The 16055-nt window shown below is 48.4% G+C and overlaps 1 protein-coding gene across 2 annotated transcripts in view; it reads left to right on the forward strand.

Annotated features, from left to right (window-relative positions):
* CHST9 (carbohydrate sulfotransferase 9) overlaps positions 1–16055 on the forward strand; it is a 135126-nt gene that overhangs the window by 74307 nt on the left and 44764 nt on the right. The gene's annotated exons all lie outside the window — the stretch shown is intronic.

A 16055-nucleotide genomic window follows, 5' to 3' on the forward strand; every position in this document is an offset into this window, starting at 1 on the left:
AGGTGTTGAACACTGTCCTCTTCCACCGGCTTGAATCCCACGCTCCCCACGGGAAGCAGGAGGTGTTTCGGGCGGGAAGAGGGGGTAGTGGCCCTCGTTTTCCGGTCCTGAGGAGTAGCTCCTCTCTCTCCGTGCCGACTGATGGCACGTGGCCTGGAATGATCGGTCACTCACGGGTGCTCATCAAGCAGAATTCTCAAGGCAGGAGGTCCCTGAGGCAGAGAGGGGAGCGCTGGCCAGCTGGGTGTGGACTTAGGACCCCCCTAGGCGACATGAGGTGCCTGTTGATGGACACACTGGGGACGCAGGGAGGCAACCAGGAGGCAGATGATTAGGTTGAGGCAGAGGCTTGAAATGATGTCCAGGACTTGGGTCAGACCACGTGAGGGGCCGCACCTCTCACATACACAGTCAGATTGTTCTCGGGCCGGCGATGTGGAGAGGGCGGAGAGAGACCGGCAGCAGGTAATCCCTAAAGAGCATGAAGGAGTTCGTGTGAATTGCACAGAGGGGCAAAGGAAAAGAGGGCACGAAACCCAGAACTCTGTGCAGAGCCCAAACCAGTTGGTCAGGTTTGATAGTTCATTTTCCAGACCAGCCCAGTCTCTCGGGGTACAGGAGCCCCTCCATGACCCTCTCTCTCTGTGACTTGAAGTTACTTCCGGTCATTAGGAAGCGTGAACCTACTATGTTAGCGTGTCTCCCTCCCCACAGAGTCGTCAGGAGAGGCAGGTAGGTGAGCTGAGTGCAGGTCAGAGCCAGCATCCTCTCCCTGCCTCTGTGCCCCTCCCCCTGTCCGGTCAGCTGGTCCTTCCTCCTCAGATAAGCATCCTACCCCCCGCCCCCCACCACCCACCACCTCTCAGTGAGCCAGGCATGGTGCCTATTCCAGTAGCTCACACCTTCTTCTCTGGTGACTACACTTGGGGAAATAAAAAGTATGGCTCCCCCACGTGGAGGGGACTGGAACCCTTTGAGAGAAAGATGTCAGGGTGACTAAATATGGGCGTCAACTGCCAGGATGGTGAGCCTGCAGAAGAGCCAGAATGCAAATGCTTACAACAATGTCAAGAAATTTTAATAACTTTTTTAACCTTTATGGTCAAGTTGGATATCTGCAACAATACATAATACCTAGCTCGGGGAAGAGGCTGAAAGGGAAACAAATATTAATGACTAATTAACTTCATACAAAGGAATCCAGAGACTAAATATAGAGACCAACAAGAGACGAAGGGCAGGGTCCTTGGTGACATACAATGGGGATCAATAAATAAATTTTTAAAATGGAAAAAGAGACACTAACAGAATGGCGACAATTAGAACAGCAAGAAAGAACAGCAGCAGCGAAGATCAAGAGAATGTCTGGAAGGTGTCGTTGACAGTGTTTACTGAAACGGCGAAACCTAAGGTTTAAAACAGGAAACTTTCCCCTGGTCTTTATCATGTGCAGGCAGAAAATATTCTTCAGTCCATCACTGTCCAATTTAATAATTCTTTTCAGGAAATGAACTGTGTTCCTACAGTTGATTCACTGCTTTTGAAATCTAGAAGGAAATCTATAGAGAAGCTTGGTTGTTTCATAATAGAGCCGTGTGAGGGGCTCTTTTCAACAGTAAATATGTTTCTGTTGAGCTGGTGTGAAAACATTCGTTTTAACACATCTGTGACTCTGGAAAAGGCTTGCGTTTATGGCATGAGATATTTTTTTACACCTCCCAAGGCGAGATTGGGCTGGTGGCTATCACTGTGGGATTGGAACATAGAACTAATTTCCTCGTTTGACTTTTAAATCAGTTTTTGTGTGTTCACTTAAATGGAAACGTTTCGATTATGAACACAAGGCCAAGATGAACTGGCACACTCCATTGACTTTAATGAAGTGCACATGTTTTTGCGCTTGTGAATGATGGCATGGTAGCACAGCTTTTGAATCTTATTATTTAATATTTTCTGCACTCACATGTTATTTATGACACTATTTACCACAACCAAAGCTTTTTAATTTTATTTAAAAAATTTCAACTTACAAATTTTATTTCACCAACTTTTCAAAGAGACTGACATTACCCATGGGGTGCCTGACCCATTTTTATTTTTTTAATATATTTTTATTGATTTCAGAGAGAAAGGGAGAGGGAGAGAATCATTGATCAGCTGCCTCCTGCATGCCCCACACTGGAAATTGAGCCCACAACCTGGGCTTCTGCCCTGACAGGGGATCGAGCCATGACCTCATGGTTCATAGGTAGACCCTCAACCACTGAGTCACACTGGCCAGGCATGACCCATGCTATATAATAAAAGGCTAATATGCAAATCAACTGAACGGCAGAACGACTGGTCGCTATGATGCACACTGACCACCAGGGGGAAGATGCTCAACACAGGAGCTGCCCCCTGGTGGTCAGTGCACTCCTACAGGGGGAGCGCCGTGAGCGCAGCAATGGTGGCAGGAGCCTCTCCCCCCTCCGCAGCAGTGCTAAGGATGTCCGACTGCCGGCAGCTGGACATCCCCCATGGGCTCCCGGACTGCAAGAGGGCGCAGGCCGGGCTGAGGGATCCCTCCCCTCCGAATGCATGAGTTTCGTGTACTGGGCCTCTAATCCTATATAATAAAGAGGTAATATGCAAATTGACCATCATGCCCTCACACAAGATGGCCAACCCATGTCATTACATGATGGCCGCCACAAGATGGCCGGCAGGGGAGGGTAGTTGTGGGCAATCAGGCCAGCAGGGGAGGGCAGTTAGGGGTGACCAGGCCAGCAAAAGAGGGCAGTTGGGGGTGACCCATCCTGCAGGGGAGGGAGGGTAGTTGGGGGGCACCAGGCTGGCAGGGGAGGGCAGTTAGGGTGACTGGGCTGGCGGGTGAGGGCAGTTGGGAGCGATCATGCCAGCAGGGGAACAGTTAGGCGTCGATCAGGCTGGTAGGGGAGTGGTTAGGGGGTGATCAGGCTGGCAGGCAGAAGCAGTTAGGGGAGATCAGGCAGGCAGGCAGGTGAGCAATTAGGAGCCAGTGGTCCCAGATTGTGAGAGGGATGTTCAACTGCTGGTTTAGGCCCGATAAATTGGCAGTCGGACATCCCCCGAGGGGTCCCAGATTGGAGAAGGTGCAGGCTGGGCTGAGGGACACCCCCCCCCTCCCCCCAGTGCACAAATTTCATGCACCGGGACTCTAGTTTTTACATAAAAGCAAGAGTCGACAGCCAACATTTACTACATGTCCGTTATTTGAAAGGCACCATTCTAGGAGATTCATTTTCAAGGAATAAAAAAATGATTAGGGTAATTATCACTTTAAGGTGAAATTAGTCTTCAGTGATCATAATGGAATGCATATGCATTAAATACCAAAAAAAATGTGCTACTAATATATACAAAAGATAAGAGCAACTAGGACCATTCCGAATAATGATATTATTTGCCCAATACCTTGAGGAAGGCTCTTTGCTAATATTTTTAAACCACAGAGTTCTTTTTTGAGTTAAGTCTTTGGTGGTGTTAGGAGAGTGAAATATGCTTAGATTCTTATAGATGTATTTAAATTTCATGTCATGAAGAGGTAATATGCAAATTGGCCATCATGCCCTCACACAAGATGGCCGCCCCATGTCATCACAGGGCTTCAAGCTCAAGCTGTGGTTTTCTTTTTTTATTATTTTTGTAAAATTTTTCACGCCAAACAAGGAATCAAGATATAAAAGCGCATTTAAATTTATAACTGTTTACTCAATATTACTAGGGTAAACAATTTAATAATTCATGAATATGCTCATGTTGTGTGTTAAAGACCTTTGAGATGAATAGTGGATTCACATGTGAAATGTGCCCTGAAAATTAGCTACTGAACAGACTTGACAAGTGTTATGCACACACATATGCATGGAGTGAGAAATTACCAACACCACTTTACTTGTTGCCATTGGATACATTGCGTGGGTCATTAAAGACCTTATTAGTTGAATCATACAGTCTTTTCTTTCATAAATGGCAGAGCTTACGTGGACGTTACCATAAACTTCTGTTGTACCATTCCCTGCCCTTCCCACATCGGATGCTTAATAACCACCTGTTTCTGGATGAATTGCTTGACCACAGATAGGTACACATGGGCGAGAGACGGACGATGTGTAAGTCTATTCCGTTCTTTTCCCCACATCCGCCTTCCTCCTATGGCTTTGTGCTTGATCCCGGCTTCCTTTCTTTCCTGGATCATTACCAGCCTTTAGGCTCTGGAATCTGATTGAATTGGGCTCGAGTCCTGGCCCATTGTAGGTCCGTGGGCAAGTTGTTCAACCTCTCCAAGCCTCAGTCCACCCTATAACATGATGAAGTATCAGGAGTTGTGGGGTTTGGTTTGGTTTTGTTGTGTTTTGTGGATGTGTTGACCATTCTATCATGCATGTAGAGCAATGTTTAAAGATTCATGTGTTAAAGATGTTTCTACGAGTGCTGCTTGCATGCCACATTGAGGACAGTTTTTTCAGTGATTGGATGTGTTGTAGATGAGAAACCCAAGGTTCAGAGGAATTACAAGTCTTGTCCTCAGCCTCACAGGTAGTAGGTGTGGCGTTGACATACACACCTGAGGTTGTGGGACCCCACCTCACCCTCTGACCATTCCACATGCCCGCTCTGTACTGGTGGGACTTAGGATCTATCCAGCTGATTGTAAGAGAGTGTCTGTCTCGAGGGGCCCTTACAATTACTTCAAGTCGGGTAACATTCATACAAGGCCAAGAACGTATATTAATCAAGAGCACAAGGAGAGAGGGACTTCTTTTTCCCTATGTTGCTAAAATAATAATAGCCTGAAAGAGGACAGTTGAAGTAAGAAAAGCATTATCGACTATGAAAGCTGACCTCACTTAAGCCCCAGGGCTAAAAGCCAGGGATGCCAGGTTCTGCTTTCTGCTATCAAGTGTCATTTGTGATTATAGATAAATGTGTTTTATATGAAAAGGAAAAAATTATGTCTCTCCAGATTTTTTACAGTGAAATTGATTACTGGGCATGATAAGTTACATTTAAGTAAAAATCCTCACAACATCTAAGACATACAAGAAATATCCACAACATCTAAGACAAACAAGTCTTCATAGAAATCTGAAATTAAAGAATGATATAGGCAAAAGCAATAAAAGTGTTGCATGGTTACTTTTGCTGGTTTAATTTCGAGTCTGTGCTTTCCGATCTCACCTCCAAGGCGGATGGTGCTGGGTGTGTGTTTCTGATGCCACCTGCAGTAAATCACCATGGATCTGATTCTCTCAGAGGCATAACAAAGGGGAAGGGGGAACCGGAAGGAGAGGAGAGAATGCTTGTTCACAACCCAGAAATGTGAAAGAGCTTCAGAGGTGGCATTTCAGCGGATACGTTGCTGTTGTTTTCTAACGTACTTGATGGTCCACTGTCAACAGAGCTACCAAATAAGAAAAGCTTATTTAATTTGATTTTCCAACTCGTTACTCCTCGAAGCACAGACCAAGGGGAGGGTTCCCTCACAGATTGCATGCCACATGTCAGAAACCTATTACCACACTCACTGGCATTATTTCACCCACTTTTTTCTGTGATATTTTAATTCTAAACTGAAGGAAGGGAAACTATACTAGAATTAGATCTTAGTTAAGTTGTGATGACTTGGCAACCTCCATTCATCCACAGATCTGTGCTATTACCCAGGGATTCTGAACGACAATTTCAACGTACCCAGTGTTCCTTTAGCAATGCCTGCAGAATGCCAAGCAAAGGAAAAGATGAGTGTGCAAGCTCCCCCCACCCCCACCTAGAGCTCATTCTATACCCTATTTCCAGGGGCCCAGGCCACCAAGTCACGGGATGGACTCCTCGGGCCACGTGCTGAGCCAGCTGCACCACTGACGTTTCTCATCCATGGCATGGTGTGCAGGCCGGGCTGGAGGGGAGATGACGTGTCTCTAAGATCCTTTTCGACATTCAAGACTTGAGATTCTATGATTGAATCGGAGTCACATCTACACAAAGTGCAGCAAAATGTTAAGTAGAATCCAACAGAGCCTCCTTCCTCTCCTGATATTTAGAGCAAAAACCTCCCTAAAATACGCAGGTGTGTTCCCGTGCGTAGCGAGAGGAGCGCAGGAAGCGAGGGCTAGAGCATTTGCAGGCGATTCCCTTGGTTTCCTGTTTGGAGTTTTGGTGGTTTTGAAAAAGGAAAGGAAGAAGCAAAATCCCTTAAAACAAAAACAAAACCGCCACGAGCCGGCCACAAGCCTGAGTCTCAAGATGGAAGGGCCGACCAGGATCAGCAGCGATGGCGGCTCCTAAGCTGCATGAGAAAGCCCGCGGCCTGGAGGACTCCGCGCCTGCCAGGCTGCAGGAGTGGAGAGTAGAGAGCGAGGGCTAGAGCAAGGGCAGGGACGGAACTGGGGGGGAGGTGCCTCTTGGCCAAGGCAGGGACTGACTTCACTTCTTTTTTTTTTTTTTTTTTGCAATTAATTTTCACTTTTTGCAATTACGTATTTTCCACTTGAAATTTCTGCTCAAAACACAGTTTCAAAGCTGAAAGGTTTACGTTGTGGGGAATTACAAATTCTGCAAAGAACTGCATTTCAGGTGACTGGCTTCAGTATGCCATGTTTAAGCGGGACACGTGTAAGGGGGGGGCATAGTGCTTTTATACTGACTTGCTTCCATTTCTGACTGATTGACTGTCGTTGCAAATACTTAAGGGGACCCATATGCCATTCAGAAATGATCCCTCTAGGAGGTCCTCTGGGTAACCGTCGTGGCATACCCCGTCTGGTGGAATCGCATCCCCCACACCCCGACTTCCACCCTCTCCTCAGTGGAGGACCTCGCTTTACACTTCAGAGAAGCAAACACACACCACCCGGAGAGAACTGGCTCCAACAGCTGCACCAGATCTGTCGGCCAGGTGTCCTGGTTCCCATCCTCTCCTCCGCCAGGCCCTCTGTTACAACGGAGGGGGTGGACCCACGCTGTCCATGGTGGCTTCCCTGAGTCTGGATCCCAGCTCCTCTGTCCTCCCATGGACTCCCTGAGTGGGCTCCTCGCTTTTTCTCCTGAATCTCCCACCTCGTCCCCTCTCTCTAAAGACCAGCCCTCGCTCCTGTGTGTCCTGGGCCCACTCCAGAAGTTCCCCCCTCTGCCTCATGAGGACAAATTGATAGTAAGTGGGATGCCCTGTCCCTGTGGTGGCCACATGTGTACGGGAAAGGGGAGCACTTAGAGCAAAGTCACAGGGAGAGATTCCACCTTGGACTTTGTCACTAGGGGGCGCCGGGCATATGGGATGAGCATTGCAAAAATCACTCAGCCAGCAGCAGTGCCTGGCCTGCCTCCTGGAGAGGAGAGAGGCTGTCAGATTGTAGATGAGAGTCAGGACCTCGCCCCATGGACCACTTTTAGGCGCCGAGTCGTCCGCGAAGGAGCATGTGCAGTGGACACGGTTTTGAAGTCAGGAGTCCTGTCTTCTCTCTGCCTTTCCGCACTGGAAGGAGGAGTGTGAGGCTGAGGACAGAACCAATAATAAAGAGAAAGCCCCTTCCATTGCTTTCTCGGGACCTCCTGCTCCCTGTCCTGTCGCTTCCTTTCATCTTTCCCTCCGGCCGCGAGCCTAGCCCCTGAGCTCACAGGTACTCGGTCGGGCTGTCCCGGCCTCACTTTCATTCATTCTTCCTCCCAGGCTGCCCAGTCGTGTTCTGCTGCTTCATTGTTGTTCCGTGTTCATTCACTGTGAGGCTGAGTTCTCATTTGGTTTCTGTGAGTGTTTTGTAGGGTTTTCTTTCTCCTTTTCAGACACTCACATCCCCATGTTCTTACGAAGTCAATGAAACGTGTTCCCAGGTTCTGTTGGACCTGAACCGGGTGGTGATAGACGAAGTGCTGCCTGAAGCCAGAGGGACAGGTTCTCACACGGATCGGGTGACGGGAAGAAACATAAGAGGGAAAACCACATTCTCACCTCCTATTCTCTTACAGGACACAAACAGGGGAAAATCACACTTCCTGGTGTGTCAGGACTGAAACCTCAGGTTGCAAAGCGAACGGTGCGGCCAAAAAAGCTTGCTTTTGTCCACAGGACCCAACACCTGGTGGAATTGATTTTCTTTTCCAAAGTCACCATTTCTTCTGGTTGTCCTGGGAAGAAGTTGTAAGCGACATAAAAGGTGACGTGCCATCTTTAGGGGACATCAGACACCTCCCGGCAAACACGGAGCCCTTCCGTCGCCCGGCCCCTGAGTGTGAAGGGGAGCCCCCCCCCCCCCCGGCACGCACCCCGCTGCGGAAAGTCCCTGCAGTGATAATTAAGAAAATAATTGCAAGTACAATTCGCCGGCCGCGCCGGCCCGCCAGCCCGCCAGCCTGCAGTGCGAGCGCTCCCTCCACTGACCTAGTTTGTGCGCTTCCGGCGCCGCTCCCGGAGGGCGGCTGGGTCTGTGAGGAGTGAGGTGGTGGGCTGCCACTGGAAACCGGGATTTGGTCCCTGTTCCCTGGGCTCACCATGTGGTCACGGGAAAGCCTGCACGTCCTCAGTGTTTCCGGTGGAAGATGATTAGTGTAATTGTTGATTACTCCAGTGATTTGATTTCAATAAGCCACTCTCAGCACCCCCCTCTGCCCTCGACCTTCAAATAAACTTTTCCTCCCAAGCAACAAATGCTGCTTCGGATGCCACTTTTCACATCATTATTATTCCCAAATTAGTTGTAGCTCAATAATTTAAAGCTACTTGTTTAAAGCTAAATCGAGTCATAAGACATCCATCTAGTTATAACAAATAGAAAAATTAATGTTCATGCCTTTTTTTTGGCTTAGTGAAAGATTTTGATTTTTCTACATTTTTGCCATTTGAGTGCCCTCCCACTGGGCTCCACTCCATGGAGCCAACGTCATCACATTGTTAAATGTACGCAGTCATTAATGTTGTGCAATTCCTTAATACTTCCAGGGAGATAGGACATTGGCTTTTGGTGCGCACCGCCAACTATCACATCCCTATATCGCACCCACTTTCTGGCTTCTGGGAACCCCAAGGTGGCCACGATCACAAGGAGCCAGGTCTGCGGCAGGAGCCGTGAGCAGACTCCCCTAATGAGGACTGTGATGTCCTGTGTGTAATGCGCAAACCATGGGGGAGCCAGCGCTTTAGCCAACAGAGCAGGCATTTCCCCAGGGCCATGCCCTCCTGGCAAGAGGTTTTGGAAGTTTGTGAGGACAGTGTGTTGTTGCCACAGAGATTGGAGGTCGCTGCCATTTAGTGGAAGGGACCCAGCACTGCTAGGCGTCCTGCAATGCGCAGGCCAGTCCTGCCCGCACAGAGCTACGTCCGGTCCCAGTGGCTTCCCGAAACCCTGGTTACAATTAGGTGCCCTAGATTCTTACTCTACTTGAGATATCAACACAAAGAAACCCTTGCTATCATTAGAGGCACTAAATTTTCCAGAAAGCAATTACCATGTAAAGCAAAGAAAAATGCCTTTTTATTTTGTTCAGGATTTGACGGAGAATGATGCTCCATTCCCTGCCTTCTTATATCATCTGTTTGCATGTCATGTCCTTTGGGTCAGTGATCTCCACAGTGGGTGGCTCAGACCTAAAGGGCATGCAAGGTCATATGTTAAGGAAGAATATATTAGAATTTCCATTTATGCGTATTTTTATCTTTTCAATGATCTCTTTTGGGGTGAAGTAAATTTTATGAGATCAAATATTCTACCACAGTGCCTTATGATTGATAGATGATGGATAGATAGATGATAGATAGATAGAACAAGTAAATGACCAGGAAAGCTTAGTGTCACACCATGGAAAAGACTTTAAGAACATTTAAGCCATCAGTCGGACATCTCCCGAGGGCTCCTGGACTGCGAAAAGGCGCAGGCCGGCTGAAGGATCCCCTCAACCCATGCATGAATGTCGTGCACTGGGCATCTAGTATTTAACTATACTAATACTACCTCTGTGATATTTTGTAATAATACTTACAAAATCCCTGAAAGGTAGGTAATTTTTATCCTCTTGGTTACAATGTAGGAAGTTAGAGAGAGAAAAACAGTTTTCTCGACATATAGAAAATTATATCCTATATAATCCTATAGACTGAGTGGCCAGATTATTATGACCAGCCAGATTATTATGACCACCCCATCAGTACAATGAAGTGAATTAGTCATGCAAAGAATAATAATAATAATAAAACCTTGAGAGTATTTGCTTAGGAAGTTTTCAATATTCAGTATTTTTGGAAGAGTCAATGCAGTACTGATGGGGTGGTCATAATAATCTGGCCACTCAGTGTATATAAAAGGCCAATATGCAAATCAACCAAACATTGGAACGACCAGACGCTATGATGCGCACTGACCACCAGGGGGCAGACGCTTAATGCAGGAGCTGCCCCCTGGTTGTCAGTGTGCTCCCACAGGGAGAGCACTGCTCAGCCAGAAGCTGGGCTCATGGCTGGCGAGCACAGTGGCGGTGGCGGAAGCCGCTCCTGCCTCAGCAGCAGCGTTAAGGATGTCAGACTGATGACTTAGGCCCACACGGGGAGCGGGCCTAAGCCATCAGGTGGACATCCCCCGAGGGTTCCCAGACTGCGAGAGGGTGCAGGCTGGGCTACAGGAACCTCTGCCCACCCCCACCCCCTGCCCTGAGTGCACAAATTTCATGCGCCAGGCCTCTAGTACTATAACAAAATCCTTTTACTTCTCTAACTTTCATGTTTTCTTTATATAAATTTAAATTTTTTGCTGTGTTTAAATTTAAAATTAAATATTGAGTTTGATTTTAGGAAACAGTTCATTATTTTTGGAAATGCATTTTTTGAGACCCAAGTAAAGTCAGTTTCAATGACACAAATTAAAAATCTAATATCGTGCTTGGAACACAGTTTTTGAGTGCACACTGCATCCGTGGTGAGATTTACATTCAACAATGAATTATTGTGTGAGGGGCTAAATCCTGCCAGGACTGATTTGGAAAATCCAAAGTGGAATATTTTGAATACTACAGTTTAATATGAATTGAACAGGCAAATAGTATTTTTATTTTTTTAAGTAATAAAATGTTTCAGTAAATTGTTAGACTATTTATTACCTGCTCTGTGGCTCTGAGCCATAAATCGGCGGCTGTGCCTGACGTGTAAGCAAACACTGTTGTGCGTAAATGCGGTATCAGCATCTTCAGAGTGTGTTGCACAATCTCATCATCACGATCAGTTTCTGCTCTTCTTCCCCAGAGAAGGACTGTCCATCCTAACTCCGTGGTGAGGAGCTGGTTTTCATGATGTTCTTCCAGGAGCCCCCATTCTTTCAATGGGGTGCTAGCCAGAACGACTGAGGGGGGGGGGCGGGGGCTGGGGAATGGCCAGAGCCTGCAGCTACCAAGAGAAAGACCATTGGCACTGCGGGCAGCGCCCCCACTGTCCCCTTAGAGCCTGACCCCTGAGGTCCTTTCCATACATCCCCCGTGACCATCAGGGACGGTCAGCGTTTACACTGTGAATTCCTTCCCCTCTGACATGCATGAAAGAGAGTAGGACATAATAGTCACTCTGGAATTTTTATATGCTCCCTTTTTCATCTTTTCTCTTCTTTGTTCTCCTGTCCACTCATTAGTTATCCCATATTTTTTTAATATCTGTATCCTGTCTAACCCAGTGCCAGATCCTGCGATTGCAGAAACAGGGACTTATTCTCTCAGAAGGGAAGACAGGTGTGCAAACCAGCACGTGAGACTCGAGGCCACGTGTGCCGCAATCCAGGGTGTCACGCGGCACGATGGAGAGAGAGGGGAGGTAAAGTCTGCAGCCTCGCGAAGCTCCCGCAGGCCGCCCAGGGCAGCACCTGGGACGATGGGAAGCTGGTCTGCAGCGCTGACTCGGGTTGTGCCCTGAAGCAGCGACTGGCTGTGCCTTCGCTGCTGCTGCTGGTGAGGACCGTTCCCATGTTTCAGGCTCCCCATCCGCATGCGCCGTGGGTAGATGCCATACTCACAGCCTCCCATGGCCACAGCAAAAATACAGTTAAACTCAAAGCAACCACCATTCAGAACGACCTGAAATCTGTCTGAATGGAAGTCCTACAACTAAGGACAGAAAGACGGAGCCTCGGCAAGCCTGGCAGGAGGGGTGGATCTGCGGGTCATGTGATGGGAGCTTTGTTTACTCCACACTGGCCATCGAGGTGGGAGAATGACCACAGAAACCGTGCCTCCGAAGGCCGTGCGCAGAGGCCAGCATGCAGGTCTGCAGACGGACACCTCCCTCCTGCTGATCGATGGCTGGGCTGCACCTGTCCTCCCCCCCCCCCACGGACTTCCCGTCCCCCACCCCCCCCCACGGACTTCCCGTCCCCCAGCCCCCCCCCCCACGGACTTCCCGTCCCCCCGCCCCCCCACGGACCTCCCGTCCTGCCCACGTGCTCATCACAGGGGCACTTAGTGGCCCGGGACGATGGATGCTGCCCACTCCCACCCTGAGCGGAACGCTCGCTGCCGTGAAGTGTCTCGGGCCGCGTGCCGATTGGTGCCGGTCACGCGTGGCTGCTTTTTTGAATGGAATGAAGATGGGAACCTCACTGTGAAGATGGGACCCTCACTGTGAAGATGGGAACCTCACTGAAGAACGGCCATCATCTGCCTCGATCCTGGGCGAGGCCTTGTTTACGGTTGGCACTTAGGTGCGGCAGGCTGTGCCTGCTTCTGTATGTTATGTTTTGTTCTTACACAAAGGAACTTTTAGCTGTATTTTATGGGTGTGTGTGTACGTGTGTGTGTTTCCCAAAACCAAAAGTCCTATTTAACAACAGTCCTATTCTGCAATGAATTCTAATCTCCCAATTCACTCTTGATCTGGAAACTAAGCGGGGGAGAGGGGAGCAACATTCCACCTCAGCGCTGAGCATGAGAAAGAGAAAGCAGGAGCCCCTGTGGCCCGTCACCCGTGGCCGTCAGCACCCCAGTGTCCTCGCACCCCCAGGCCACTTGCATCTGGGTGATGCTGACCAGCTGTGAGGACAGGCAGGGAGTGAAGAGTGGACCCTACAGTCTTAGGGTTACTTGACACTCGCAGATCCTTCCTGCCCTGGGATTGGGCCACGGAGAATGCAGGCTTCTGCCTTGGCCAGGGGGTTGCTGTGAAGTAATTCCACGGCTCCTTTCCTTCCCTTTGCTCAGTTCTGCCCTCGGTCAAATATTCATCATTCGCCGTTATAAATTCTGAAATCATTTTCCCCCAGGAAAGTGTGGACTTTCTGTTTTAACAGACTCATCCCTGGTAGGGCTGCTGGCCGCAGGCAGCGCTGCCGGAACAGAATCTGCATGTGGGAGCGTAAACGCTGGGCGGTCTCAGAGGCAGGAAGCCGGGCGGGTAACGCAGAGCAGAGGCAGGTGGATGCAGACGGGAAAATCCATTCCTGGGAAGCTTTCTGACGCCGGCGTGTGAGGGGCTGAATAACCGAACGCTACCATATGTACTGACCACTCATTCCGCCGGGGTCTCCAGAGCGCAGAACTCCACTAACGCTGTAGTCCGCTCTGTCTCTTTGGCCGCCACCTTATGTTTGGTGCATAATGATTTTTGCCATGATTATCTTTATTCATGGATCAATTTTTTAATATGTTTTTTATTAATTTCAGAGAGAGGAAGGGAGAGGGCAAGAGAGATAGAAACATTGATTGGCTGCTTCCTGCACTCACTAGCCGGGCATGGATTAATTTTATTATACAGTTGGATTAAACACTAGCTACTGCCTGGCCAGCATGATTCCCATGAACCAGGAGGTCACAGTTCAAGTCCCAGTCAGAGCACATGCCCGCATATTGGGCTGGATCCCCAGTGGGGTGTGTACAGGAGGCAGCAATCAATGCTTCTCTCTCATCATTGATGTTTCTATCTCTCTTTCCTTTTCCCTTCCTCTCTGTGAAATCAACAAAACATATTGAAATAAAAAAAAAACCACTAGCTACTTGCAGTGGACACGAATGTATTAAGAACCTGTTATACTTCTAGGATGGGCGGTTATAAATGTTAGTAAGAATGGCCTCTTGCCTTAAAGAGCTCATAGTCTTGTCTGGAGAGAAGATGAAGAAAGCATGCTAAGTCTATGGCAGAAGGCATATAGGAACACAGAGGAGGTGTACGTACGCCTGACGGGGCAGAGGTGGGGGGACGGGGAGAAGGCTCCCTGGGAGAAGAAACTTCTGCTACCGTCATGGAGCTCTGGGGAATGCTGGGACATAGCCTGGACGTGGTGAGATAGATGCAACATCTTTCGGAGTAATTGGGGAATCCGTGTTAAAAGTAAAAAAAAAAAATGTTTACACCTAGAATTTTCCCTTTGAAACTTTACTCTCAAGTTATATTTAAGAAAGTTAAAAGATAAAAAATTTTTAAATGGAATGTTAATTGCAGTTATTTGTAGTAACAGTATTGAAACCAGAAATAGAGGTATTTTTAAGGAAATTATAGTCTGTTCACTCAAAGGACTATAGAGCAGCTACTCCTGATTTTTGAGAAGAATTTATCACAGCGTTCGGTGATTTATTCTACAAATAGGTGTTGTTCGGTCTGTGCCGAACCTTGGCCTGGGCTTGAGCTCCTACCTGAAGGGGCTCCAGGGAAAATGGGGACCACAGTGATTCAGTTCACTTTCAGGAGGAGGGCGGTGGACTCACGGTGGCATAACCGTGGTATTGGAATGCAGAGGGGGCCCAGGCCAATCAAAGTAGCAGGACCCGTGGAGCCAGCAAAGGGTGATGGTGCAGGACTTGAGTTTTTGAATGACAAGAGGGAGACAGGAAATGGATAGATAGAAAATTTCTCATTTTATAATGTTATGAGGGAAATAGAAGCAGAAAATACATTGTAAATGCAGGTTGACCACAATTGTATAAAATAGTGAAGAAATGAAGTGTCAGCCGTGGCCGTCTGGGGCTAGAGCTCCTAAGGGTGATTCTTTCCTCACGTTTCCTCTTCAGCCTCGCCCAAACATTCTCCTTGAACGTGCGTTGCTTTTCTAATGAAAGAAAAAGATGCCAGCGGTTGTCAGAGGAGGATAAAGACAAAGGGCTCCGTTTCATAGGGTTACTGTGTACAAACCCGCATACACCTGGTCGACCTCTCCAGCAGACCTGGGTGGCGCGTCTCCAGGACACAGCCCACAGAGGATGCCATCCACAAGGAGGCAAGGCCCTCGTGTTCCCTGGCACCCTGGCCTGATCCTGAAAACAAACAGAGAACTCAGAACACACACACCTGTGATGCCTGCATGGGGCACCTAGAAAGTTCTTACCGTCAGCCGGCTAGCATGACTATGACTCAGTGGTTGAGTGTCGACCTATGAACCAGGAGGTCACGGTTTGATTCCTGGTCAGGGCACACGCCCGGGTGGTGGGCTCGATCCCCAGTGTGGGGTGTGCAGGAGGCAGCCGGTCCATGATTCTCTGTCACCGTTGATGCTTCTGTCCCTCTCCCTCTCCCTTCCTCTCTGACATCAATAAAAACGTGTTTTAAAAGAGGAAGTTCTTCCTGTCTACGGTTCTGCCTCTCGCATTCACCCCGCGGTGGAGAGCCCGCTCTGCTTAGCCCTGAGCGAGGCACTGAGTCCGCCGCTTACTAAATGCCTCCGTGCCTTCCCTGTGCGTCACACTCTGAACGCATGAGGCTTTTTCATCAAGTTTTCACTTTCCTGTTCTCCTCAGCCCTGGGAGCTCGCGAGGGCCCGTGTCCTTTTTCTCCTCTTACAACGGAAGAAAGTAACCCTTTAGATGACGTTTCCTGCCTCCAGTGACCAGGCTGGTGGGTGCTGGGACCAACACTGGGACCCAGACTTCTTCCTGAACATGGTGCTTGTCCCTGTGCGTTCACGAGTGCCCAGGGTGGGCGGACCCACACTCACGAGGGCAGAGGAAGTGGCTTATTTTTTTTTAATTAATATAAAACAACAGTGTGTTTATTAATGTTGAAGTAGGCTCCATAATCAAGCCAGTGATATAATAATATATACTCATATTTACATACTTAAATATTAAAGTTTCATCATTACATG

This window comes from Myotis daubentonii, chromosome 8 (genome assembly GCF_963259705.1).
Source record: "Myotis daubentonii chromosome 8, mMyoDau2.1, whole genome shotgun sequence".
Classification (NCBI taxonomy): domain Eukaryota; kingdom Metazoa; phylum Chordata; class Mammalia; order Chiroptera; family Vespertilionidae; genus Myotis; species Myotis daubentonii.